The sequence below is a fragment of the Crinia signifera genome, chromosome 19, assembly GCF_055691185.1.
Source record: "Crinia signifera chromosome 19, ASM5569118v1, whole genome shotgun sequence".
Lineage (NCBI taxonomy): Eukaryota > Metazoa > Chordata > Amphibia > Anura > Myobatrachidae > Crinia > Crinia signifera.
Genome location: NC_139226.1, coordinates 47,055,183 through 47,082,527, shown reverse-complemented (window position 1 = coordinate 47,082,527; position 27,345 = coordinate 47,055,183). Strand labels below are relative to the sequence as shown.

Sequence of the window (27,345 nt, the reverse complement as noted above, 5' to 3'; positions counted from 1 at the left end):
AGCCGTTAGGAGTTTTATTTGTTCTTCCCCTCCAGGGGTGTTCGCATACTGGGGGTTATTTTTTCGTTTTTCTGGCTGGTTTAGAGCATGTTGGAGCTGGTGCTGTAACGGAGCTCTGCTACACCTGCCCCCTCACATGGGAGGCAGGACCGGAAAACCCTCCCATTGTGGTTTCTTAGGAAGTGTTTGGCTACCGTGGTTAGAGTTTTGAATTTCAGAGAATCTGTGTGGGCATTGCGAATGGTGCCCACATGTTCCAGCACACGGATTTTAAGGGGCCTGGCTGTTTTTCCCACGTACACTTTACTAGATGGTAAACTGTGCCCACTGTGGTACATGTTATTAGGCTCTGTATCTTCCACTTTTTTAAGTTCTTATCAAAGAATTCTTCTTTCGGGATCATATATCTGCATGCTTTGCAGTGACCGCAGCTTTTTGATCCTTTTCTGCTTTGTTTAGGTTCACAGATTTTTGAGAGGTGGCTTTGGACCAAGTGATCCATAATATTTTGAGATCTTCTCCAACTGGTTTGTATTCTAGGTGGTAAGATACTGTTGAGATCTTTGTCCGCTTTTAACACTTCCCAGTGTCTTTGGAGAATTCGATCAATTTCTCTCCAATGTACGTTAAAGGTACCCACAAATCGTATAGATTTGATATTATTTCTGACTCTTGGTTTCAATAGAGTCTCACGGGGAATATCTTCAACCTGTTTCCTTGCTCGTTTCACAAGTCTGTTGCTGTATCCTCTTTTTTTAAAACGAGTTTGAAGTTCTTGTTCTCGTATCTGGAAAGTTTCAGGGTCTGAGACGTTTCTTTTTATTCTCATTAGTTCTCCTTTCGGAATTGCTCTGATGGTAGAGGGTAGATGCGAGCTCTCAGAGTGGAGGATGCTATTTGTAGCTGTTTTCTTCCGTGGAGATTGTTCCTTCCTCATTTATTTTGATCTTTAAGTCTAGGAAGTTTATCTCTGTTTGGCTCATTTCTGAGGTGAGTTTTAAATTCAATTGGTTCTCATTCAGGATCGAGAGAAATTCTTTCAAATGTCTCTGGCTACCCTCCCAGAGAAGAAGAATGTCGTCAATGTATCGGAAGTACATTAAGATATTTTCTGTAAATTTTTCCATCGTCTCATGAAATACCACTTCTTTTTCCCACCACCCCAGGTAGAGGTTAGCGTATGTTGGGGCACAGGCCTTCCCCATCGCTGTACCCCTCACCTGGAGATAGTGGGATTCCTGGCATACAAAGAAGTTTTTGGTCAATATAAATTCCAATAATTCAATGATAAATTCATTGAAGTCCGAGTGTGTTCCCATATTCAGAAAGTAACGTGCAGCCTGTACACCCATCTTATGATCGATGCTGGTGTACAGGCTCTCCACATCGCAGGAGACTAGCCATACTCCAGGGTTGACTGAGACATTTTGCAGTTTGACCAGAACATCGGTGGTGTCCCGAACGTAAGAGGGCAAAGTTGTTACATGCCCTCTTAAGTGTTGGTCGACATAAGTACTGGCCCTCTCTGTCAAACTGCCTATTCCGGATAAAATCGGTCTCCCAGGAGGTTTCTTTTCGTTCTTGTGAACTTTTGGGAGCAGGTATAGGGTCGGAGTTTTGGGTTTTTCTGTTTTCAGGAAGCTAAAATCATTCTTGGAAATGGTGTTGTTGTTGTATGCAGTCTGTATCATCTTATTGTATTGTATGGTGAACTGATTACTTGGATTGAATATTAGTCTTTTGTAACATTTGCTGTCACTTAGTTGTTTGTTTAGTTCATCAAGGTACATAGTTCTCGGCCATAGGACTATGTTACCGCCTTTATCTGAAGGCTTAACTATCACATCGCTCCATTTGGCAATTTCTGATAGTGCTGTTCTTTCTTGTTTATTGATGTTATCCTTGAATCCCCTTTTCCTCTTTAAAAGATCGTCCAAGTCTCTGGATACCAGTTCCTGATAGATTTGTACAGCTGGACATATTTGACTATCAGGGAAGAAGGTTGATTTTCTCTTTATTTTGTTGTTCTTCCTGAGGCAACTCAAGAAATTCAACATCCCGCAGGAGCTGCTGCTCATCTTCTACACTGCCATAGTAGAGTCTGTCCTTTGCTCCTTGATCACAATCTGGTTCGGAGGAGCAAACGAGAATGACAGACGAAAGTTGCAAAGAGTGGTGAGTATGGCAGAAAAGATCATTGGGGCGGAGCTCCCCACTGTCCAAGAACTATACCTAGCCAGGGTCAATAAGCGTGCAGGAAAGATCTTGGCGGACAAGCTACACCCTGGCCACAACCTGTTTGAACCCCTTCCGTCAGGCAGACGTTTTAGGTCCATCCCAGCAAAGACGACAAGAACTACAAAAGGCTTCTTCCCAATAGCTGTCCACCAACTAAACCGTATTGAACATACCAAATACTAACTCGAACTTTTCTAGATACATGTGAAATGTATGTGATGTATGTTTATGCCTCTCTTCCCACCCCCTTTGTGTTCCCTGATTGATGCTGCACTGTTTCCACAAAAAATTCCAAGCACACGCAAGTATACCTGGCCAATAAAGATGATTCTGATTCTGATTCTGATTGATATTGGGAGTTATAGTCGGGACCGTTTCCATTTCAACCGTGTCATTTTCTAAATCCTGTAGTATCTGTAATGCCATCTGATCTTGTTCATCAAGGGTCACATTTCCCATACTCATTACATCTGTTCCAGAGATGTCTGGTTTTTTCATAAAGAATTTTTTTAAGAGTATTTTCCTGGTGAATAATTGTAAATCTTTTTCGCATTCAAAGCGATCAAAGTCTGATGCTGGAGAAAAAGACAGTCCCCTGCTCAGAATATTTTCTTGATCTCTGGTCAGTGTTCTCTCTGTTAGGTTTATGATACGTAGAGAGTCAGATTCTTCTTTGTCAGATGCATTTACAGGTACCTCTGCTCCCGATATCTCCCGAGTTCCGGCTCATACAACATCTCTCTTACCCCACAGGACTCTCTGTCAATGACGCCATTCCTGCCAAGTGTTGCTCAGTGACTTACCAGTCATTCGATGATGCTCTGGCGATGGTGCGGTCGATTGGACGGGGGGCACTCATGGCTAAGGTGGATGTGGAGTCGGCTTTCCGTTTGCTCGCGCTGCATCCCGATGCTTTCCGGTACATGGGCTTCCGCATAGGTGAAGAATATTTCATCGACAAGTGCTTGCCGATGGGGTGTTCAGTATCCTGTGCATTTTTTGAATGGTTCAGTACCTTTTTGCATTGGTGCGTGGAGCAGTCCTCGGGGGAGAGCAGGCTCGCTCACTACCTCGACGACTTCCTATGTGTTGGTCCGGCCAACTCTGAACGTTGTGCACGCCTGCTGGAATCCCTGCAGTCCCTTTTCCACCAATTTGGGGTTCCTATTGCCGATGACAAGACTGAGGGCCCAGTTACCTGCTTGTCTTTTCTGGGGATCCAGATTGATACGGGGGAGGATCTTTGCAGCTTACCGGCCGATAAAGTTGTTAAGCTGCGTGAGGCTGTTGAGCTGTGTAGGTCCAGTAATAAGGTCACCCTGCGGCAGGCGCAATCAGTTTTAGGCCAGCTGAACTTCGCTTGCAAGGTTATCCCCATGGGGAGGTTGTTTTGCAGGAAGTTTGAGAGGGCCACGGCGGGTGTTAGCAAGCCGCACCACCTCATTCGCCTGTCCACCGAGACTAGGCGTGACCTGGCTGTATGGGCTTCCTTTTTGGAGGAGTTCAATGGGGTGCGCATCTGGCTGGCTCCCGCGGTGGCCAACAGTGAGCTACAGCTGTTCACGGATGCTTCAGGTTCGGTGGGTTTTGGCTGTTTTCTGGCCGGTCACTGGTGCGCTGAGAAGTGGCCGGGTGACTGGTTTGAAAAGGGTCTCACTAAGGACTTGCTGTTGCTGGAACTCTTTCCTATAATGGTCTCTATGGAAATATGGGGCCCGCGCTTGGCGAATAGGAGTTTATTGTTCTGGTGTGACAACTTTAGTGCCGTGCATGCTATTAACCATCAGAAGGCTAGGTCCCTGTTAGTCTTACGTCTGTTGGCGCAGCTTTCACTGCAGTGCTTGCAGCATAACATTCTATTTAGAGCTCGCCACGTCCCTGGTGTTGAAAATGAGGTCGCCGATTCCCTCTCCCGTTTTTAATGGCAACGTTTTCGGGAGCTTGCGCCTCAGGCTGATGATGTTGGGGTGCCCTGCCCCTCTTATGTTTGGCAGGTGATCGGGTCGGATTGGAGGGGTTAGCCAAATCCTCATTGGCCCCTGCTACCCTTAAGAACTATCGGGCGGCCTGGACAGAATGGGAAGCTTTCGCGGGAGGGGCTGCTCAATCAGGTAGGCGTGGGCAGCGTCCTTTGCTGTCATTTTTGTGGTCCTTGTATTGCACGGGTTAATCCAGGGCAGTGGCAGCGCGCTATTTGGCTAGGATAGCCTTTTTTTGCTAGACTCAAAGGTATGCCCGACTTTACGAAGTGTTTCCTGGTGGTTAAAGCTATGAAGGGCTGGTCGCTCTTGTTCCCAGTTAGCCCTGATTGTCGTAGGCCTATAGATGCGGCGCTGCTCCCGTCTTTAATGGATGGAGTAAGTCATTGCGCAGACTCTGCTTTCGAGTCCCTATTGTTTAGGTTAGCCTTTTCCATGGCGTTTCATGGAGCTTTTAGGATTTCCGAGTTAGTTGCCCCTGGTAAATCCCGCGAGGCAGTGCTTTTAGTGTCAGACATTCGTTTAGATGCAAGGGCGTTGTGGTTCAGAATTAGACGGTCTAAAACTGACCAGTCAGCTAGAGGCAGGTGGGCTTCAATGACGCCGGTTGTCCCGGTCTCCATTTGCCCAGTGGCTTTAGCATCCCTGTATGCGGAGGTCAGGCCAGCCTTGGATGGCTCCTGGCTGTTGCATTATAATGGGTCTCCATTGACGGTATATCAGTTCCGTTGGATGCTGAGGCGCTGCCTTGAACGATTGGGCCTGTCCCCGAAGGAGTTTGGTACTCATTCATTTCGGATCGGGGCTGCTACCTCGGCCGCAGCTGCTGGCTGGTCAGTTAATGACATCAAGTCTTTAGGCAGGTGGCGCTCTGCGAGTTATAGGAAGTATATTAGACCTCACCTCCTGCCCTGAAAGGTTCCTGTGCTCGTATGTTATGCCTGCCTGTGTCTGAATGCTCATTCTGTTCCCCTACCCGATGTCCATCCTACTCGGGGGCTATCTACGCTCTGCCATTAGGCCAGCATCCGGAGTTTTTTCGCTTTTTGCCTGACCTGACGGACTGAATCTGGCCCTCTGATTTGGTTATAGTTTAATTATAATCCCTCAGCAGGTCCAGTCGTTTTCCTCCGGCCGAGTACACCCTTCATTCCTTTACCTTCCAATACCCCTACCTCCCTTGTTTGTTTCTTTCCCATTGTGTCCTGGTATGGCTCCAATTGTGATTGGAGCATATCTTATGGCACCTTAATTATTGTGCCTCAATTATATCTATCAAAAATTTTCTTTTTCTTTTTGGCAGATCCTCCTAATATGTAAAATTGCCTCATCAAGAATCCAATCTAATCCCCTCTTTTTATATCTTCCTCAGGTCTGGGAACCGATAGGCAAAGGGTCTGGGTAGTCGGCCATTCCTTTGTATACTGGGCAGCTAGGTCAGTCTCTGCAGGCGAAGGTCCAGCCTGTGCCTGCTCCCGGGAGGTTAGGTGGTTAGGTGTCCGGGGTATGTCTTGGAGGGACCTGCGGGCATTCCTGATGGTGAATGTCCGTCGCTATGGGTTGCCTGAAATTTTGGCGATACATCTAGGTGGCAATGACCTCGGGAAGATGTCCCAATTAGAGCTGCGGCATCTGATCCTAGAAGATCTTGCTGCCATTAAATCAGCTTGGCCGTCTTGCACCATTGTTTGGTCCTATGTGATTCCTAGGCTTACTTGGAGGGGCGCTAGGGACCCCAGGGCGATTGACGAAGCTCGGAAAAAGCTTAATGCGGCCGTTGCTCGTTGGGTGCTGGATAACGGGGGGGCTGTTGTCCCTCATGCTAGGATAAGATTTGGCTGTCAGCACCTATTCAGGCCGGATGGGGTTCATCTAGCGGGTGAGGATTTGTTTCTGTTTCTGGAGGGTCTGCTAGGAGTTCTGGATTTAGTTGTCTAGATGGTGGCGGGGCGGGGGTATTTCAGTTAAATCCCCCGCTTTGGCGGGAAAGAACGTCAGATTTAATCAATTAGCTCACACCACATGTTTTGTGGGCGTTTTTATGGCTTGTTTGCGGTGCACTCACCTCTCATTGGCTTAGGCCTTTTCGTTGTATCACCCGTGTCGGGGACAGCGTCCCCACCCGGCTGGGTGGGTAGTCAATGTGTTGGGTAGAGTTGGATACCGCCTGTTTTTTGAGTTAGGCCAGTTACGTCAGAATTGGGGTGGAGTTACATTTGTAGCCGTTCTTTCTTGGCCACCATTAATTAATTAATTAATTAATTAAATTAATTCAAATAAACAAATTAGCTTAAAAGTTGCTACAAATAAATCAGTTAACAATTTCTGCCAAACCTATGCCTCTGAGTCTTTATTTCAGGTTTAGTTATGTTAAGTTAAGATCACATACATTATGACATGCTTAAGGTACACATGAGATGTTGGGATGTTTAGAATGCGGTGCACTTATATGGTCCATGTCAACATAGAGACACCCAAAAAAAAATCCATCATGTCAACCTTTTTCATGTTTATTGGCCTTGTTGGCGTATATACAATATGTTTTTCATTATTACTTTTGGTACTTATGTATTATCTGGGCTCCCATGTTAAATGCACCCCATGTTTCATACCCCTACTATTCAACTACGCATGGAGTTGATTTTATATAGTGTGGCGAGCGCAGCGAGCCACCGTGTCCGAAGCGTGACGAGGGGACGCGGTCTCATAAGAAAAACGGGAGCCCAGATATTACATAAGTACCTTACTTTTTAATATATATTCTACGATATGTCAATTTATTTACTAGCATTTACAACCCTATCCAGCATTGGCCTTTTTTTAATTAGTTTTTTCTTGATGTAGTTGGTTTAGCAATCTATCTCAGACTGATCGGATGTTTCCGGGGGTTGCTTTAAAGTAATGTGTTGCCTTTGTCCATTATTTTAGTCTTACATGCCCACATGGGCACCATGCAGGTAAGGCCCCACTTATACCCTTTAGATAGCAGAATGCCGGGTCCAGTCCAGCCGTTTCAACATGGCTTTAAACCCGTTGACATTGCAGACTGGACCCATTAACACTGCACCATAACCCGGTCCTTCCCACGGCCAACCCTGCAGGATACCAGAGTATGATTCCTGAGTAACTGGACCCTTTTACACAGAACTGCGACCTGGGTAAACCCGGTGATAACCTGGGTCAAAGCAGCGATGTTAAAGGGGCAGAGCCGGATTAAGGTCTAAATGGGCCTGGAGCTGAAAATTATCAAGGGCCTATTATGCGCAATAATAGGGGTCGTGGCCAGCACCTAATAATGTGGCAGGCGTGACCAGTGTTCTGGTTGAGTGGTCTGCTCATGGGTGTGTCTCTATTTGTGTAAATACTTTCAACTAATTATATATATATATATATATATATATATATATATATATATGTATATATATTACAAATTCTGACACTCCCAGGATGCAGGGAGATATATTGGCGGATGCCCTCCAAAGGTGCACCCGCCGAATGCCGATGTCCTAAGATACTTGCGGGGTGAGGCGGAATTCCATTCCTAAAAAAATACTAAAAGCCAAAACTTGGTAGACAACATTTCAGCATCTTTTATGTTGTCAACTAAGTTTACCACACCATATACCCCTTATACAAATCAGGCAACACAATAGTAACCCTCTTATATTGTACTTGCCTCTTACACATTATGCCACATGGAATGAGTCAAAATTCACGTTATGCCACACAGATTAAGGCAAAATTTATATTTTTTCACATGGATTGAGCCAAAATACACACTATACCAAAACCAATTGAGCCAAAATTTACAATATGCTTCTCAAACAGGGACATTGCACGCCGAAGGTGCGCATTAAAAATTTACACCATAATGCCCATTACATGTTAAGCCACACACCATAATGCCAATTAAAATTGAAGCTACATAAATGCTGCTTACCTACATGCTCATTGCCAGGGGTTCCATGCTCATTGCCATATGGGATTACATGTTCATTGCCAAGGGGGAATACATGCTCGCAGTAACTGGGGGATAGCCGCTGCCAGGCAGAAGTGACAGCCATTGACAGCCGGACAGAGTGCGGGGAGGCTGCCCGGCTGTATTCAGAGCACTGCAGGTACCGGCTATTTGTAATAATACCCCTTTCACACCAGAAAATGCAGCAGGGATTTACCCGGGAATATGGTGCCAGGATCATGCAGGGACATGAGCCAAGTCCCTGCATTTTCTGATGTGAAGGGGAGAGAAAACCCCCCCCCCCTCTTTTTCCAGCTATATCGTTTAACCAGCTATATCTTCGGAACCAACAGACCCATTTACATGAGACCTGTATCATATTTAAGAACTTTTAAGTGGGATTGAAATTGGTCCCATGAAACTGGGCCATTTGGTTCCAGAGAAATCTGCCCTCAAAGAACATGAGCAGCCATGAAATTACATTTCAGAAATAAAAAAAATCGATTAACCCGCAATATCTCTGGAACCAATTAACCCATATGAACCAGCCTGGTAGCTGTAGCTCCATCAGGCCCATTGTTAATCCGGCCCTGTGTACGGGGCTTTACTTTCTGAGAGTTTAAGTAGATGAATTAATGCTGTTTTGAAGGCAAAGGGTGGTCACACCATGGGGAAAATTTACTAAGATGTGAATTACTTCACATGTGATGTTACCAATCAGAATCTACTGTACTTCTTATTTAGAAGATAGTAGATAGGATCTGATTGGTTGCCCATAGCAATATCACATGTAAAGTCTAAAGCTGTGTACACACGGGGGCGATAGGGGCTGAAATCGCTGGAAATATGGTCGCAGGCGACCATATTGCCAGTGATTGGAGTGTGCCCCAGCGATAAATCGCCGGGTGCGCGCTCCCGTTTTCAGCCCCATTCTAATCGCCAGCTGATTACCTCTGCGGCTCCCCCGGGCAGAGGTTCCTTCTCATCAGCGACCATCTCTGGTCGCTGATGAAAAGGAGAAACTGAGCAATATATTGCTCAGCCATATATTGCTAGCAATATATGGCTGAGCATATATCTCCCCCGTGTGTACGGGGCTTCATTCACATCTTAGTAAATTTCCCCCCATATATTGATTTGATTAAAGCTGTCTATACATCTACAGATTGATTGTCAGATCTGGCTGGTTGAAAAAAAAAAAAACTGGTAATGGATGAGAGCAATAGACAGTTGACCATTTGCTTTGAAATGCTGGAAAACTGCCAAAAACTGTCACTCATCCATTACCAGGTTTTTGTTCTAACCAGACAAATCTGACAATCGATCTGTAGATGTATGGTCACCTTTAGATTTCTGTTTATTCACTTTGCATTTTATTCATTGATCAAAATAAACTATTGTCACATGTATTTTTTTACTTTGCAGCATTTTTTCAACACCTTTTGGACAGTAGTTTACGTTTAGTTAAGTTTGTGTAAACACACACACAGCATCCCCTAATAAAACATAGTAAGTCATATTGTGTAAGTAACACTCAGGGGATATTGTTACCAAAATACACAAATATATGAAAGCAATTGTGATTTTCTAGGCTACAGATTTTATTAATGATAGCAAGTGGAGCTGCCGCCCAGGAATGAAATGAAACACCCAACGGACCCATAACAATTGCATACACATACGGGCCCTTATTCTGGTTCACTCGCAAAGGCAAATTCCTTCTCAAATGGACAAAACTATGTGCACTGCAGGTGGGGCAGATGTAACATGTGTACAGAGAGTTAGATTTGGGTGAATGTTGTTTTGTTTCTGTGCAGGGTAAATACTGACTACTGAAGTATGAACCAAGTCGGTGTACACCAAAAAAACACGAAAAACTTTTCCTTGTGCTGTGACATCCTCCTCCTCCACTGTACATCCTCTTCCAGGTGCAGAGTGTAGGAGGAGGAGCCCACCCGCAGCAGCCAGTAGCCGGGTAAGGGAGGGAGGCGGAGCCACTGGGGACCCGCTCACCCTCCACTAGCTGCCCCGCAACGGGCAGCTCTTATCGCAAGAGTTTCCCGTTGCTATACTAATTGTATGTGTTACAGCATGTGCGATTAGTGTTGTTGCGGTAGCCGGTGAAGGGCGGCGGTAACTGGCTGTGAAGGATAGTGCATCCCACCCCAAATCTTTGATTCTCTCACCCTATTATATTTCACCCCATCTGTTAGTATGTGTGTGTACACAACATCGATTTAGATCATTTTTGCTTTTAATCGATTTATGGCAATAAAATTCAATGTAAATATATGCAAATCGTCCACTAGTAAATATATACCCCCTCGCACTGAGACGATTCACAGGAAGTTATTTGCATCTGGCCCAAAGTCACTTTCTGCTCTCCGATGTTTGTAACTGTCCTGTAAATGAAGGCAGCAGAGGGTGAGTAGAACAGGCAGTGACAAGCAGCCAGCTACTGAATACTCCTAGGGCAGCGTCCGCCGTGCAAGTGTATTTCCATGTCGGAATTATTTCCATGGCTTTGGGTGGGCAGTGGAAACAATATAAAAATTCCACATTTCGCAAACAATGAATAAGCTTTAAAGTGCAATTTTTACAAGTTAGAAGAGCAGCGAGTGTTTATTTTCTCCCTTTAGAATAAGCTGCTCCTTGTTCTTCTATGTGGTGGAAGATTGGGGCGGCCTCACAATCCCTGATTCTTGCTTGTTATTGGTAAGAGTGAAGCCAGCTGTGGGAGGAACAGGCCCCCTCTTCCCAGATGGGACAGTGAGTCTTCTGTGTGCTCACAGCTGCCTGCTGCTGCTGCTGCTGCATTCTACCCCTGGATTCTGTGTAGACGTGGTACAGGGAGGGGGAGAGCAGAGCTGCAAGTCTGTGCATCACAAGGTAACTGGGCCTGCTTTATCTCAGCCTGTGTGCATGTTGGGGTGTCCTATTCACTGGGGATTTTAGGAACGTCATACTCTTTGTTACTTTTTGAGGATACATTGATTTGATTAAGTAGTATTTGTTTTATGTGTGCTTTTTGAGCTGCGCGCAGAGTAACACAAAGTTGTGTTGAATTTGGATATAGATTGGAATGCAGATGGGTGTGTGATACCTTGGCTGTTTGTGTATATACACTATATATGTGCCAGCTTTGCCGCCACTGGTTATACCTATGAGAGGTGAGTAGGCAACAAATAGTTTTTAAGTGGAAGTTACTTACAAAGTTTTTTTTTTTTTTTAAAGTTTTTCTATTTGTTCCAATTCATGGCATTCCTTTGTTCTATGCTTCTAAGAAGGTCACTTATTAAATGATTACTTCTCCATACCCCTTTGTTCTTTGCCACGTTAACTCTGCATTCCTCCACCCAAATTCTTCTTAGATTTGTGTGCACTCAGCGAGGAGCGTTAGTCACCCAGATGGTCACCCAGACAAAATAAAGACATACCGATTTCTGTGCAAGTTACGGTAAATGGGCACCTAAACCCTTCAAAAACAACTTGATGTGTATGTAAATCGTGACCAGAAGTGGTGTTTGGGGGCATTATAAGAACTGCTGGTCCCTCATTCACTGGAAATGCAGCTAAAGGATGAGTAATCTGTGGGGGACTTCACTATTCTGCCTAGATAATCATTGTAATAGGATGGGCTTACACTGCCACAATGTCTTATCTCCACGGAATTGGGAATCCCTTCCCCTCAGATATCTGCTCTTTCTGACCACTATTACCCGTGGTACAGTACTTAGCCACCAGACACTCACGGACTGGGTGTATCCGCCGCATACTAGCTGTATGGAAGTCAGGCACTGCCAGTTGGCTCCTTCACCAGCACCTGGGACTGATGTTTGGTTATAGCTGCTGCAGTACCTCTTTGCTGGTGATGATGGCTGGATCCTTTACCTTGGATCTGGACTGCAGGGTGGCAAGCAGTGCATTGACTCTGGTCATGTGGTTCTACACAGGATAGCCGGGGAAATACTGTAGATTAGACTTTGGTTCTTATCTGCAGGTTCCAGGTTACAGCAGGGAATAGGCGCCAGGCAGAATCTTGTAAGCAGATTGATGTTTATTTACTTGTAAAGAGTCCTTACAAGGACCTGTTACACTCCAGTCAGCGGTGCGGGTGATTCGTCTAGGAGTGCAAGATGGTAAACACACATGGGCTCATTTGCAATAAGATATGCAGGACCCAACCATAGCCACCAATAACCAGGCCAGGTCCAAGGCGTTACCCTCCAGCTTCAGGTCCTTTGTCAGGACAGGCTCGGAGCACACGCAGGTGTAGGGGGACTGGCCGCAGTGTGATAGCTCCACATGTGTTTGTTTTCTTTTCTGGAGAGAGTTGAATGGCCGCCTTCACATGCCCAATGGTGCATCCATCCCGGACGGTGCTACTTTCCTTTTCTCTGCTTCCTATGGTCTCCTGGCGGAATACAGTTGCTAGGTGGACACTATGGAGGTTGACGTACATTAGGTCGACAGGGACAGAAGGTTGACACAAGCATTAGGTGGACAATGGGAAGGTTAACACGTAAAAGGTCAACATGTGTTTCTCCAAAACAGGCGGCATTTCATCCACTGGGGCTTGGAGGGAGAATGGAATAGTCCAAATTCAGGACTCATGTCGAAGTTTTCACCGTCAACCTTCCCATTGTCGACCTATTTCATGTGTTGACCTAAGCACTGTCGACCTTTAGTGGTTGACCTTATGTATGTCGTCCTTCACAGTATTGACCCTATGACCCCTACCCCTCCTGGCACTTTCTGTGTATTCCAGGGTTGCCGACCCTCCCGGAATTTCCGGGAGCCTCCCGAAAATCGGGTCCCCCTCCCGGCCCCCCGGAAGGGTGGGCAAATCTCCCGGATTCACGGGGGGACCCCCGCTGTCCCCCGGATCGCGGCATTAAAATGCCGCAATCCTCGGGTCTCAGAGGAGGGGGCGGAGCTAAAACGTCACAAACGCGTCATTTTAGCCCCGCCCCCTCCACAGAGATCCATGAATTTGCTGTTTTACCATCATGGGGCGGGGCTTAGTGATGTCACTCTTAAGCCCCGCCCCCTGAGCGGCTGTGGAAACTCTCCTCTCCGGGCTTCTCCCGGAGAAGAGAATAATAAAGTCGGCAACCCTGGTGTATTCTAAGTATAGGAAGATACTGATTCAGCAAATGAGGAAATTAATCCATTGTGATATTTAAATGTTGCTATGACTTCAGCTCTACACTGCGGACCTTATTCAAATCCGTACAATCACAATGCGAATTCGCATGGGAGCGTGATGTTTTTGAAATGCGCAAGCACAGATTGTTCACCGGGTGGCCGTGGGCATGGGGCGGTGGCGGGCCGGGGACTCACCCATGGAAGCGCTCACAATTTCATAGGTGTTTCCATGAAAACACTGGAGGTTCCCATAGAAATCGCCCGGTGACGTGAGTGCCTGGGGAGGGCAGCCAACATCACCGGATGTCAACTGTCCGCCGACTTCCTTCAGAGTGAGCACGCACATCTACCTTAGATGTGCGTATGCCTTCCACATCATTCGATGGTCGGCGACCATCGAATGATGTGAGTGTTACCTCGCAGGCTGCAAAAGGATGTTACGTCAAACATCCCTTCGCAGCTGGTGCGTGCAGATACCGGCTGAGAGTGGGTGGCGGACAGGCCACCATTCGCAAGGCGGGGTTTGGTGGACTCGTAAGGCTGCAAATTCGCAGCCATGCAAATCAACCAGAATAACCCCCTGAGTCATGTCCAGCAACAGATGGAGATGAATGTGAAGGTGTCCAAAGTGCTCACCTGTGGGTGGATGTGTGTGTGTGTGTGGGGGGGGGGGGGGGGGGGGGCGGTGTTGTGCGTTGTGGAACCATTGTTTATTATGAGCAGCCATAGGGGGTTATTCAGTTAGGAGTGAGGAGACATGGGTAATGGGTCACTAGATCGACAGTGTCTAGGTCAATAGTCAAAAGATCGACCACTACTGGTCGACAGGCATATGGTCGACACATTAGATAGGTTGACATCCATTAGGTCGACATGGTCAAAAGGTGAACACAAGCAAAAGGTTGACATAGAAAATTAATTTTTATGATTTTTTTTTTTTTAAACTGACTTGTACATACGTCACCATCCCAGTGTACATAGAGTGGCGAGTGGACGCGGTACACTATTAAGGTGTCCATGTTAACATTCCCCCCCCCCCTCCCTCAAAAAAAATATGTCAAACTTTTTCCATGTCGACGTTTTGCTTGTATTGACATTTTCACCATGCCGATAATGCATGTAGACCTTTTTTTATAGTGTCAATATTTTGACAGTTGACCAATAGTGGTCGACTTAATGGCTGTTGAGCTAGGCACTGTCGACCAAACAATCCATACCCATTTTGTAACTGATATTGGGGGGGGGGGGCTATCCAATTTGGTCCCCTGCCCCCACAAAAGAAATGTTATCTTGAAAACACGAAGATGCCATAAAACCTGTGTGTGTTCTGGGAAATATCTGAGCAGGGCCGCCACTAGGAATCTTGGGGCTTGGGACTGACCTTCAGGGAGCGCACACACATGTACATACTACCAGATTACATATCCAGTCCCTATTAGGTGCATTGTTGGCATCGCAGCTTGATGACCTCATCAGCAGTGGACGTTTCACTTTTTCTGCACAGTGGTGTCCATCTTAGCCCCATGGTCCGGTCCGCAATCACAAAAATCTGTATTTTCATTTACTTTTGTGTTGATAATTCATCATCTACCTTTCCTCAACTATTTCTACACCTCTATAACCCTACACTAAACTCTTAATATTACTACTAATTATGTCACTTCCCTATTAAGCTTTCTTCATAATCCTTTGCTTCTAGTTTATGAACATCTCTTTTTTTGTTCTTTGTGTTGCATTTCTCTTCATGTTCTCCTGCAGAACTCTCTAGTCTAGCTCCTTCTCATATTTAGTCAGTCCGACAATGAGTTATCTGTTAGGGGTAAAATTCCTGACATTTTTAAGATTTTGTGATTTCAGTCAGAGCTGGAAGCAGGGAACGTGCAGTTGGTAAAGATATTAGGGATTAGGTTAGATCACATGTCAGGAGGAAAGACAATACAGACAAATAATGACAAAAAGGAGAAATATTATTAAGGGTATTTACTTAGGTCCAATTTTTCACCTACAGTTGGTGAAAAATCTGCACTTTTCTCCATTTTTTAGGACGAATAGGATGGTGATAAATACCTGGATCGGTAATTTTTTGGCAGTTTTTAGAGCCATTTTTAACCAATGCCTTTTTGCTGAAAAACAATTTTTTTTAAAAGGCATTGTCAAAAAAAAGCTTTCAATAAAACTTGCGAAATTGAAAAAAAAACATTGCCAATTGAATAGTCAGGGATTGAATTACCGTATATACTCGAGTATAAATTGACCCGAATATAAGCCGAGGCACCTAATTTAACAACAAAAAAATGGGAAAACTTATTGACTCAAGTGGGACCCTCACTCGAGTATAAGCCGAGGGGGGCTTTTTCAGCATAAAAACTGTTCTGAAAAAGTAGGCTTATACTCGAATATATATGATAGTTCAGTTTTTCTGCCTATGGGAAAACACAAAACTAATTGAATACCCTCCAAAGAATGGGTCCATAAAATTATGTAATTGGGGTGTGAGCAAGTACAACTACTAATATTCTCAGTTACTGCATACCCTCCAACTGTCCCGATTACAGTGGGACCGTCCCATTATTTGGACACTGATCCGCTGTCCCACCCGCAGGTCAAAGTGTCCTATGAATGGCAAGGGGCTGTATGGCATGGTTGGGAGAGTCAGTTATGCACAAGCCCTTTATTAGTGCACTGAGGGAATGCCCAGTACTCCCTGTGCATATGCACAGCATCTGTCAGAGCAGGGAGGGCGTGCCCGGCGTGTCCGGCTGCTCAGGAAGCACTGGCCACACTGTGAAGTGATGATTTAAGGCTGTGCCCCTTAACACTAGCCCCGCCCACCACATCTGATGCCCCTCCCCCTTACCTGCCATGGCTGCACCTCCCATGGGAGGTATGGTTACTGTATACATACTGTACAAAAAGGAAGCGCTAGGAGTCAGTTACAGAACTTAAAGCCCCTTCCCCCCTGTCGACACAAAACATCTGTGTTTTTGACCAAATAACTGGCATCACAGAAGAGTGTAATCATCAAAGTAATTTGGCTGTTGATGTGCTTCTCTTTGTCACTAACCCCAAGGTCGCAGACAGGAACCCGAAAGACTCAGACTCCCATTCATTCTAAAATGAAGGAAATGGCCCCGTCTGTGGTGTAATGCGCAGGATAATCCCCATTAATTAAAGTACAGGCTAATTGGATTCCCCCTGTAAATTTAACATTTCAAGTTTGGAAGCTCAATCAGCTGGGATTGAAAAGTACTCTCTCTTACATCTGTATATCCTTACTGCAAGACACTTCTAAAGTTCTATATAAACAACTTTGCTATGAGGATTCCCTCAGGTTTACAAATCATTATTGAATCTAACTAAAGTGTGGGTCAGTTATGTCTGGATTGAGTTCATGCTGTGAAAATGATGCGGTTTCAAAATGTTGTATCTCTTTCAAGACAACTCTTGGGGTGAAATGTAATAGGATGAGAGAATCAGAAAGTGAGAGATTTGGTAAGAAATCTCCTGTTTTTTTTTTTTTTAAAGCAGCAATCATTTACACTGAAAAATCAAACTAGTTTTGCCGTATAAATGATTGCCGCTTTAAAAAAGTGGAGATTTCTTACCAAATCCCTCACTTTCTGATTCTCTCTTCTGATTCTCTCACCTATTTCACCCTTATTTTCTCCCATTTCCAATTTTAAGTCATTTTTACTCTGTTTTCTCGACCTTTGTGTAGAAGGGGAAATGCCACAGACTCTCCAGAGAGCACGTGTTTACATAAGTCTAGAGGTGACTCACGGCCCCCCAGTTAGAATTCATTCACTTCTACCATACTAAGCCTATAGTAACCACTTACATTATTGGAATGCACATAGGAGATACTGTATATAATATCTTAGTTGTGACTATAAATCCAAGACTTTTGGAACACAATATGGATATTTGGAATCTTGAATCTTGGATAACACTCCTCTATATTAGGTCAACTTATAAAATGTATGATACTGTAATATACTTGATAACAACATACCAGTGAGACACAAGTTTTAATCTCCAATTTTACTCTTTATTTCACTCGATGGGACGGAGTCAGGCATGTTTGCTAGGCTGCTTATACTCACAACCTAGCGACAGGTCAGCACCGCCCCACCGCCCATATTGCCTGCATCCCCTTGCTGGCATTGGAAGCGATGTGTTCGCCAATACATCCCCTAACATGTGGCCGAAGGGGAGAGAAATCATTTGATGGTCGCCGAGCATCTAATGATTTTGTTCCCCTTTGGGAAAACTGACTTTTATTTTATCCGGAGATGGCCGAAAAGGGGGCGTGTGCGCTGACGTCAGCCACCTGCCCCGAGCAGGCATTGGATTGCCTGCGTTCCCAGGGGAAAGCCGAGCTTTTTCATTGGGATACTCATATTCCCCTGCAGCCACCCTCTGCTTGCCCCTGGGCCTCCCCTGCCTGTGCAAATGCCTCCCATGTGCATGCACAGACCTCCCACTATCATAAACGGAGGCAAATTCAGACCCATACGAATGGGTCTGAATTGGACCCTATTTCTGTGGTTGTTTTTCTTTTTTTCACAAATCGGTAGTTCTTATCATCTCTTTACTTTCTTATTGGTACTAGTCCATATTTGTTGTCTGCAGCAGCAATCCCGATAGAATAATAAGACCATGATATAGTATTAGTATTCAAGGCTAATTATAGGGCACCATATTACTCACTAGTAAAGAAGTTCTGTTTCCCTGTCCCCGTATCCCATTTGTTTGGCAGTTTGTTCATTAGTGATGCGATGCCTGAAAGTTTCAAAAGCCTTACTAAAGTCTAGATAAACTACATCTACGTCCCCCCCCCCCCCCTTCCTTGTATCTGTTACTTTAATCATCCTGTCAAAAAAAGTCAATAAGATTTAGTTGGCGTTACCCCCCTCCCCTGTAAATCCATGCTGTTTGTGATCCTGTAAATTGCTTGATTTGAGATATTCAACAAATCTTTCTTTTACTAGTGTTTCCATTATTTTCCCTTCTACTGCTGTAAAGCTTACTTGCCTCTTCCTTGCATCCACTTTTGTGCGTTGGGATCACATTTGCTCTTTTCCAGTTCCCTGGAGTTACTCTTGTAGCTAGCGACTGGTTGAATAATTCTGTTAATGGAGTCACCAGGACCCATTTTAGAATGCTTGGATGTATACCATCTGGCCCAATGATTTTTCCACATTTAGTTTTTATAGTGGGCTTCTATAGTGGGTTCAGATTGAAAAGGTCCACCCTGGGTCCGACCCGGGTTTGTGATGTGAAAGGGGTATTAGACACTCACTCTCTGTCTTAAGCCATTTAACTCCTCATTTTATTTTCTCCTTGACTTAAGTACTGAAAAAAGATTTGCCCCCTTTTCCCACTGACTGGGTCATATTCTCCTCAGCTTGTGCCTTTGGGTGTCTGATTACCTTCTTAACCCCCTTCCATCTGGCAAGAGACTACTTTTTGCATTTTCTGACCCTTTTGATACAACGTTCTGTGGCCTTTAGTATTGCATATTTTAGTTTTTACCACTTCTCCTGTACTTCTTTTAAGTTCCTCCAATTCGGTATGGGTAAAAATCAGCCCGGACTGTTCCTGTGGTCACCCAAAGGGCCTCCATTTTTTCTTTAATGCTGTGTATTAAAGTAGCACGCATGCTGTTTTTCACATACATAGCGACCTCTCCTCTGATTTTTCCCATTTTGTCCTTTCTAAATAGAGTACCCTTTTGTTCGCACAGGGGAGCAAATCAACTAGAATGACCTCCAAAGTGAGCTGATTTGTCTGTAAAAAAAAAAACTTCACTAGTCTTTAGTTAGATTTTATTTTACATTTTATTTTATTTTAAAACATTTTATTTTTAGGTGCCAATTTAGCCCTTATGGAATTCGCAGTCAGGGGCAGATTTATTAAGCTTGGAGAAGAGATAAACTGGAGATAAAGCGGAGAAAAGGTAAAAGGAGATAAAGCACCAGCCAATCAACTCCCAACTGTCTTTTTCAAACACAGCTGATTGGCTGTGTTTTATCTCCTTTTACCTTTTCTCCGCTTTATCTCCAGTTTATCTCTTCTCCAAGCTTAATAAATCTGCCCCTCAGTTACAGATCTGAAGATTATCAAACTGCCACGCATGCTCATGGTATGCTGTGCACATGCGCGAGGTCCTCCTGTGAATGAAGCCAACGCTGGCCATTTGCAAGATGATTGACAGCCTGCGGCCGTTTGGGGGCGTTTTCTGGGAGTGTCCCTTTGGGAGGGCCGCTGATGTCAGCAGCGAACTCCATCTCCCTACGGCCATCAGAGCGCCAAGTAAGTCTAGACTTACTCAGTGGTTGCGATCACGTGGAAAAACATTCAATGGTGAGTGATTGCGATTGGTTCCCCCCCTTTGTGCACGGCTGCAAACATATTCTCAGCCGTGTACAGGGGTGGGGAACAACTCTATTGGGGAGGCATTTATCTGATCACTGGGCTGCGAATATTTGCAGCCCAGCGATCAGGTCTAAATCAGGCCCATAGTCCTATGTCCTGGAGTACAACCTCCTAACTTAAAACAAGTTAAGTATCCCTTATCCGTACATTCCGAAACCAAAAAATTCCTAAAACCATTGATTTTCAGAATATTTTGGAATTTTTTTGTTTATAAAATTTCCCATTCGCACCTTTTTTCACGCTCTCCTCATCTCCCGGTGTCCACGGCGGCCATCGGATTCGTCTTCAGCAGCATCCCCGGTCCCAAGGATGCATTGCGCTGGTGATGTCACTGGCGTACCCATGCACATGTGCAATGCATTCTTGGGACTGGGGATGCCGCTGAAGATGAATCCGAAGGACGTTGGGGCCCTGCCAGGGGACCAGGTGAGTATGTAAAAAAAAAAATATATATAAGGGATACTCAACCTGTAATAGACAATTTACAGCAAGTCAATTCTAGCTAAAACAGTATAAGAAAGAGAGACAATGTTAGTGTGTGGGGACAAAATAACTAGCAGACACAGTAATAAATCTTCCTCTGATAACTATGATCACTTGCTGTTCAGCATCAAAGAATTCTTATATGGCAAACTGTCATTTAAAAACAGCTGCCACCACTACAATAACCATAATAACATATAGACATAGTCCCTGCTCTGTTTTTAACCTTTATTTTTATGGAATGTTTTAAAGTCTTTAAAGACATTTTTTAAGTGCTCCAATGCTTATTTGTTATTCTGTTTTAGGCTGTTGGTCTCATCTGTTTTTAAATGACAGTTTGTCATATTATAATTCTTTGATACTGAGCCTCCAGTGTTACATCATTGTCAGAAAGGATAATTTATTACTTTGTTTGTCTGCTCATAGAAGTTATAATTTCTCTAGGACATAACATTGTCTCTTTTTATTATTATTATTAAGAGTTAATATAACAGATAATATTTGAACGTTCACATCAGTCCCTGCCCCAGTGGTGCTTACTATCTATATTCCCTACCACATGTACACGCACACACAGACATTCTAGAGTTAATTTGTTGGGAGCCAATTAGCCTACCAGTATATTTTTGGACTGTTGGAGGAAACCTGAGTACCCGGAGGAAACCCACACAAGTACGGGGAGAATATACAAACTCTGCACAGTTGGGGCCATGGTGGGAATCAAACTCATGACCTCAGCGCTGTGAAGCTCCTTTCACATATAAGTAAATTATACTTCTGTTTATAAATTAGGGTTTTTTACTTCAGGACATATACCAGGGTTGCCTACCCTCCCGGAATGGCCGGGAGGGTCCCGGAAATCGGGTTCCCCTCCCGGTCCCCTGGAAAGGGTGGCAATCCTCCCGCATATCCCCCCCAGCTCCTGCGATGTTTCCCTCAGCGGGGGGGGGGGGGGGTGGGGGGGGGTCCGCAGGTAAAATGCTGCGATCGCAGCATTTTAGCCCCGCCCCTGCAGTGCAATGACTGAAATACCGGCATTGCCTCGCGGGGGGCGGGGCTAAAATGCTGTGACGCTGTAGACATGCCCCCAACAGGGCATCATCTGTGTGGCCATGCCCCCGGACCGCCTCTTTTTCCAGTCCTGGAAATGGCCCCGCCCCCTGCCTGACAGAGCTAGCTGCCCTCTCCCGGAGAGGGCAGCTCAAAAGTCGGCAACTATGACATATACGCTTATACCTCCCAACATTTGGTCCCAGTGGCGCGGGACAGTGAGCCCGCCAATTTTTTGGGGGTGTGGCCTAACAAAAAGGGGCATGATCTGTACTCGAGGCCACACCCCTGTTTTCGCCACTGTGGGGGCATGCCCAACAGCTCTGTGAGCTGCTGGCTATGCCCCCAGCCCATCTGGCTGCAAGAATAGAAGCTGTGCGCACAGCGTCTATTCACGGATGATGGGGGGGGGGGGTGCGACACTCCCAACTCCACCCCCCCACTGCCGCGGGACACTGACGGCCACGGGAGGAATGTGGGAATGTCCCCAAAAAACAGGACGTTGCCGTGATAAGCGGGACAGTTGGGAGGAATGTAGGAAAAAACCGTGGCTTGCACTGACCTATACAATTTTTTAGATTAAATTTATGGACCAACTTTTATATACATGGGGATACAAATATAAGGCATATATTGGTTGGTGGTGCTTCCTAGAGTTATGGATAACCATATTTACGACTAGAGAAAAGATAACTCTCTTTTTAGGGGCACTATCTTATACTGTTAAAATTTACATTTTATTTGAATCAATTAAAAAAAGAAGAACAAACCACACTATACAACAAACAAGCCTGATAACAAGGGTGGGGGAGGAGTAAGGAAAGAATAAGAGTGGGGAAATAGTGCAATTTGTCCAGACAGAAATATTATTTGTGTGGAATTGGACCCAACAAGAGTAGGGCTATCTACTCAGTGTATTGATACAATTCTATATCATACAGTCAGTGCACCTGAACACCGGCACTACAGGTATTAAGAATTAATTCATGAAAAATGTGAAAGAGTGTATCAGCTTATGTCGTCAGTGGACACCACCTGTGATCCTCCTCGGAAACACTTGGGTCACTGGTCAGCAAGGCTGAATTTTATTGAATAGGTGCCAATTAATAATAATTAAGTAAAATGGTGAAGTGAGTTTATCAACTGTATCGATCATTAAAGACAATCAAAGAAATCAATCAGAAAAAATGTCAAAAAAGTATCATAAAAAAAATATAAAAATAAAAAAGAATCAAAAAAATTTAAAAAAATGGCGAAATAATGATGTTTCAGTGGTGTCTGCCACTATGCAGGAGACCCCAGTATTATTCGTAGTATCCTGCCTTGGTTCACAATTAAGTGTTGCACATATAATCAAACATCAATTTACAATTTTTCTGAGCTGCAAGTCGCACTAAGAAACAAATGTGCACCCCTAGAGTCCCAACTGGCCTTTTCTTGCTCGTGTGCCACAAGGGCAGTGAACGAGAACAAGTAGGGTGCAGAATAAGGGGCTACTAGTATGGGGGCACCAGAAGAAAGAGAATATATAAATATCTTCTTTTTATTATTTTCATCATTATGACAGGGGAGGCTCTGCCTCCCCTGACTGCACGTCCCTGAAGAGTAGTGAACAGTTTATACCGGCAATTAGCTCATTTTGTATGAGTAACAAATATGTTATAGATTATGCTCAGATTTCTTATCCCTCTATATTGGTTGTGTCAGATACAGCGCTGAGGTTTGTCTGTCCTTTATAGTTTAAATATTGATCAAACCATACAGTTCTTCATTCTGCCTTGATAAATGCCCATGACTCAAACCGCTTTGGTTGATGGGTTGTTTGAGAACATAAAGGAACTTTTTTGATCTATTGTTGATTCCAGAGCTGCTATAGTTTTTCTAATGCATTGACCTGGTTTTCATCTTTAAAGCTATTGAATGCACTGTATTATATTATTATTATTATATTTTTATCATCATCATCATTTTTTATATGGCACCAGAAGGGACCTGCAGTGCCTTAGTACATAGACAGAAGTAGTGCAAACAAAACAAGAAAGAAATACAAGAGACAATACGCTGAACATGCATTTTTATCATACTGTACAGAAGCTGTGCCGGCTGAACCCAGAGGTTCGGTGCCATTGATGGCAGTTAGGGGGGAGATGATGCATAAGTGAGGAAATGAAAAGCACATAAAGGAAGAGTGCCCTGCTTGTGAGATCTTACAATTTAGAGGGGCAGGGTTTGCAGACAAAGACACAGAGGGGTGAAAGAGGAACGTGGAACAGTGAGTTAGGGTGAGAACAAACAAGTGGGTTTTGAGAGCCCATTTAAAACATTTAAGAGAAAGTCTGATAGGGAGGGAGAGAGTTCCAGAGGTGGGGAGCAGCACATGCACAATATCAGAGGCAGGAGTAGAAGAAGCTCATAGTTGGTAGGAGAGATGGCAGTGGTTAGAAGAGTGAAGTGGTGCGTATGTGTGGAGTTACATTTCTGAATGGGAAGAGGAGCCAGTGTAGTGCCCGGTGGAGAGAGGAGGAAGCAGGACAGATTGGAGTGGAGCGAGACCAAATACAACCTGTACTGTAAGCAGACACTTTGGTAATGTTAGGATTTCCATACTAGAATTTGTGTATTGCTATTACTTGCTGGATGACAATCTGCATTCATTAGTATCTTCTATTATTCTGGGCAGCATACTTTGGCCAAAGAGCCGATGCATAGGGATTATGCAATCTACACGTGCATAAGCATTCAAATGAGACACAGAGATGCAGTTTTGGGGTTAATTCTGATTGCATCGCTCCCATGCGCATTCACAAAGGGGAGAGATGTTTTGCGACTGCGCATGTTAATAAACTTTTCTACGCATGTGCAGCCGTTTGGTGCAAGTGGGCGCAGCAAATTGCTTATTCACCAACCCTAGCAGTGCGAGCGTGGGGGCAGCGGCAATGGCCAGCATTTCATGGGTGTCTCCTTGAACACGCTGAACGTTCCCATGTAAATGTGCCGGTGACGCAGGTCAGTTGCCTGCCCTCTTCCCGTACAGGGAGCCTGCAGATCTAAGACACCCGAGAGGCCCTAAATGTGGACTGCAGTTGAATTGTGTAGATGCTGTGTGTTGAATTAATAAAGGTAAGATGTAATAAGCCTTGGAAAGTGATAAAATGGAGAGTGATAAACCACCAGCCAATCAGCTCGTACCTGTCATTTTTCAAACTCAGCCTGTGATATGGCAGTTAGGTGCTAATTGGCTGGTGTTCAAGCTTAGTACATCTGGCCTTTAATGCTTTAGTAATGATTATACATCTGTCAATTTGAGGGCGTCACGTGACTTGTGGTTGTCAGTAATGTTCTCCACACCGTCTGCACATTACAGTACAGCAGTTGCACAGTGACCCCATGTTAAAAAAAATATGTTTTCCTTCCAGATGGATTCCAAATACCCAGTAATCAGCAGCAGACCAAACGATCACCAGGAGATCCAGGCGCAATTCATGTAATCAGGCAAGTGTCAACTCACTACATTGCGGCCTCTAAATATAATATTGAGGTATTGTATATTGGTGGGATGCCCTCAGTTCATCCTTTCTTTATAATGACAACAAGTTCATGGATGACTTTATGACTAGGGGTGATCAGGGGCGTTGACAGGATGGCCAGGTCCTAATAAAATGAAGGGGCTGTGGCCACCGGCACGGATAAGGTTACCAGTGGGCCGTGGCTAATAAAAAATCTAAGTTTGTGCGGGCAGCGGGCAGAACAGGTGGGTGGGAGCGAGGGATCCCGCACGCACAGAGAGAGAGAGGACAGGCTGTTTCTGCAGAAGCCTCTCTCCCCAGCTCCGCACAGCACTGGGCAGCATGTTCTGAGCTGGGGACTGAGGCTGGGCTGCAGCAGCAGCCTGTACTCTCTCGCTGACTGCCCAGCAGCGAGAGAGAACAGTGCCCAGTGGAGCAGTGGATAAGTTGCCCTTAGCAACCAATCAGCTTCTACCTCTCATTTTATCCTACTTCTATGACTGTCTGTTATTACCCGGTTTTGCTCTGTTGTTACCTATTGTAAAGCACAATAGAATTATATATATATTAACTATTAACCCCTTCCTGACAGAGCTAGTTTTTGCGTTCCTGACAGAGCCATTTTTTTCAAATCTGACATGTCTCACTTAAGTGGGGATAACTTTTTTTTGCTTTTACTTATCCCAGTGGTTTTGAGATTGTTTTTTCGTGACACCTTGTACTTCAAATTAGTGGTAAATTTGGGTCGATACAGTCTGTGTTTTTTTGTGAAAAATACCAAAATATCGTGGAAAAAATGGAAAATTTAGCGATTTGCAAAATGTTAAATTTTCTGCTTGTGAGACAAATAATCTTACCACTCAAAATAGTGAATAACTAACATAGACCATATGTCTACTTTATGTTGACATCATTATTTCAACTTCCTTTTAATTTTTTGGGACACTAGGAGGCTTACAATATGAATAGCAAATTCTCAAATTTTCAAGAAAATTTCAAACACTGATTTTTTTAGGGACCAGTTCAGTTCTGATGTGACTTTGAGGTACTTGTATGTGAGACACCCCCATAAATGATGCCATTTCAAAAACTGCACCCCTCACAGTATTCAAAACAGCATTTTGGAAGTTTGTTAACCCTTTAGGTGTTTCACAGGAATTAAAACAAAGTGTAGGTGGAATTTCAAAATTTCTTTTTTTTTGCAGAGTTTCAATTTTAATACATTTTTCTAACGAATACAGTAGATTTTACTAGAGAAATGTGACTAAAAATTGATTCCCCCAATTCTTTGGTTTTCATAAATATCCTATATGTGGCCCTAGTGTGCACGGTGACCAAACCACAGGCTTCATAATAGAAGGAGCACCTACTTGATTTTGGAGCCTCCTTTTTATGAGATTATTTTTTTAGGCACCATGTAGGTTTCTAGGCACCATAAGATGCTAAAAGTTAGGAACCCCCCCACAAGTGACCCCATTTTGCAAACTACACCCCTCAGGGAATTCATCAAGGGGTATAGTGTACATTTCAAACCCCCAGGGGTTTCACCAATTTTGATACAACTGGGCTGTGAAAATGAAAAAAATTAATTTTTCATTTTCACAGCTCAGTTGTATCAAAATTGGTGAAACCCCTGGGGGTTTGAAATGTACACTATACCCCCTGATGAATTCCCTGAAGGGTGTAGTTTGCAAAATGGGGTCACTTGTGGGGGGGTTCCACTGTATAGGTGCTTCAGGGGTCATTCAACCAGAATCTGTGCTGCAAAATCCAAAAATCACTCCTTCCCTTCTGAGTCCTGCCATGCACCCAACTGGTATTTTTTGGGCACATGTGAGGCATTGCCGTACTCGGGAGAAATTGGGGCACAGATTTTGGGGTGCTTTGTCTCCTTCATTCCTTGTGAAAATGAAAAATTTTGAGCCAGATCTGCATTTTTGTGTAAAAAATGTAATTTTTCATTTGCACAGCCCAGTTGTATCAAAATTGGTGAAACCCCTGGGGGTTTGAAATGTACGCTATACCCCTAGATAAATTCCCTGAGGGGTGTAGTTTGCAAAATGGGGTGACTTGTGGGGGGGTTCCACTGTATTGGTGCTTCGGGGGTCTTGCTAATGCGACATAGCACCCACCATTCATTCCACCAGAATCTGTGCTGCAAAATCCAAATATCGCTCCTTCCCTGCTGAGTCCTGCCATGCACCCAAATGGTATTTTTTGGTCACATGTGAGGCATTGCCGTACTCGGGAGAAATTGGGGCACAGATTTTGGGGTGCTTTGTCTCCTTCATTCCTTGTGAAAATGAAAAATTTTGAGCCAGAACTGCATTTTTGTGTAAAAAAATGTAATTTTTCATTTTCACAGCCCAGTTGTACCACAATTGGTGAAACCCCTGGGGGTTTTAAATGTACGCTATACCCCTAGATGAATTCCCTGAGGGGTGTAGTTTGCAAAATGGGGTCACTTGTGGGGGGGTTCCACTGTATTGGTGCTTCGGGGGTCTTGCTAAAGCGACATAGCACCCACCAAAATTCCACCAGAATC

General features: G+C 44.4%; 1 protein-coding gene across 4 annotated transcripts in view; it reads left to right on the top strand.

Moving 5' to 3' along the window:
• The window catches only part of PHLDB1 (pleckstrin homology like domain family B member 1), a 198,677-nt gene that overhangs the window by 63,103 nt on the left and 108,229 nt on the right, over positions 1–27,345 (top strand). For 2 of the 4 annotated variants that reach the window (XM_083162499.1, XM_083162498.1), the window contains one exon: positions 24,711–24,786. The gene's annotated coding sequence lies outside the window, so the exon portion shown is untranslated. Of the gene's footprint in view, positions 1–10,965; positions 11,065–24,710; positions 24,787–27,345 lie in introns of those variants that run through there. The other 2 variants (XM_083162497.1, XM_083162504.1) reach the window with 2 other exon arrangements.